This window comes from Morus notabilis, unplaced genomic scaffold (genome assembly GCF_000414095.1).
Source record: "Morus notabilis unplaced genomic scaffold, ASM41409v2 Scaffold99, whole genome shotgun sequence".
Taxonomy (NCBI): Eukaryota; Viridiplantae; Streptophyta; class Magnoliopsida; order Rosales; family Moraceae; genus Morus; species Morus notabilis.
The window spans coordinates 609533-611903 of NW_010362482.1; positions in this window are offsets into that span (position 1 = coordinate 609533).

Here is a 2371-nt window from a genome sequence, read left to right on the forward strand (position 1 = left end):
GGCGTAGGAGAAATTAAGAGCAACCAGTACGAAGCCAGGGTTGCATACTCCGATGCCTTACGCGGATATGACCAGCCGGGAAGACAGGAAACGAGGATGGTTCGACAAGGCCTCGTTGAGGATATAGACCCCCGGGTCCAAGAGGAAATTACTTGGTCTCAGCCCATCGAACAGTTGGAAGAGATCCAGATTAACAAAAGCGGAACCATCAAAATACTAAAAATAGGTTCGGGCTTGACCCCACCACTCAAAAGCAGGATTGAAAATTTCCTCAGGCAGAACCTAGATGTCTTCGCCTGGAGCCACTCCGACATGGAGGGGATCGACCCCAAAGTAATCAGTCATTCCCTAAACGTCGACCCCACGTATCCTCCCAAATGCCAAAAACGGCGACCAATGAACCCTGAGAGGTACGAAGCGCTGAAGGAAGCGGTCGACAAGTTAGTCAACAATGGATTTATCCGGGATGCGCATTGTCCACGTTGGGTATCTAATCCTGTCTTGGTAATCAAACCCAACGGGAACTGGAGAACATGCGTCGACTTCAGCGACCTCAACAAAGCTTGCCCAAAGGACGGCTTCCCACTCCCTCGAGTAGATCAAATGGTCGACGCCACGGCGGGGCACGAAATGCTAAGCTTCATGGACGCTTACTCCGGATACAATCAAATCCCCCTGCATCTAGCCGACGAAGAGCACACATCTTTCATAACCGACAGGGGCCTCTACTGCTACAAAGTAATGCCTTTCGGCCTAAAGAACGCAGGGGCTACTTACCAAAGGCTAGTGAATAAAATGTTCGCTCAGCAGATCGGTAAAACGATGGAGGTCTACGTCGACGACATGCTCGTAAAAAGCGCCAGGGCCAGCCATCACGTCGATCATATAGGAGAAATGTTCAGCATATTGAGAAAATACCGCATGAAACTTAATCCCCAGAAATGCGCCTTTGGAGTCGGGGCGGGAAAGTTTCTCGGGTTTATGGTCAGTAATCACGGAATTGAGGCCAACCCTGAGAAGATCAAAGCTCTGCAAGATATGCGATCACCAACAAAACCCAAAGAGGTGCAAAGATTGACAGGTTGTGTCGTCGCCTTAAATAGATTCATATCAAAAGCCACTGACAAGTGTGTCCCCTTCTTCGACGCTTTGAAAGGAAACGAACACTTCGAATGGACGCCACAGTGCGAGGAGGCCTTCCAAAAACTGAAGGAGCATTTGGGCAAACCTCCAATTTTGTCAAAACCAAACAATGACGAAGAGCAGCTCAGCCTATACCTCTCCGTATCCCAACATGCCGTGAGCTCCGTACTAATAAAGGAAGAAGGGAAGGTACAATTGCCGATCTACTATGTGAGTAAAAGACTCCTCGACGCCGAGTCGAGATATAGCGAAAGGGAACGTCTAGCCCTCGCCTTAATGATAGCTTCGAGAAAGCTTCGGCACTACTTCCAATCCCACACGATACGAGTTCTCACAAACCACCCATTAAGACAGGCCTTACAAAAGCCGGAAACATCCGGACGGCTCCTCAAATGGTCGGTAGAACTGAGCCAGTTTGATATACAATACATGTCGAGAATCGCTATTAAAGGTCAAGCGCTCGCCGACTTTCTGGCTGAATTCTCTCATAGGCCAACCTACACCCCATCTGAAGAAACCGAGATTGCAAGATGGAAGCTTTACGTGGATGGGGCGTCGAGCGAAAACGGATCAGGAGCCGGCATCTTACTGATTAGCCCCGAAGGCCACAAGATTACCTCGGCGGTACGGTTCAAGTTTAAAGCATCAAATAATGAGGCGGAATACGAAGCCCTAATTACGGGACTCCGTTTAGCAAACCACTTAAAGGTCGAGAGAATCAGCGTCTACAGCGACTCCCAGCTAGTCGTCGCGCAAATAAAGGAGGAATATCAAGCGCGCGGCGAAAGAATGGGGGCGTATCTAAGAAAGGTAAAAGAAGAGCTCGTTAAATACAAAAACTATGAGGTACTCCAGATCCCGCGAGCCGAAAATGCAAACGCAGATGCACTGGCAAAGCTGGCTTCGTCAAAAGATGCCGACACACTAGGTGTTGTTCCCATTGAAGAATTAGAACGACCGACCATCGAGGAGCGCGCCGAGGCATTTAGTGTCCAAGAGCGGGAAAATTGGATGACACTACTCATACGATACCTAATGGACGCTCAGTTGCCGAATAGTAAAAATGAGGCCTGACGGATTAGGTATAGAGCCGCCAGGTACTTATTATACGATGGCCTGCTCTACCGACGAGGCTACTCTACACCTCTACAATGGTGCCTAGATGACGCCGAAGCCCAGAAGGTCCTCCAAGAAATACATGAAGGGATCTGTGGCAATCATTCCGGGG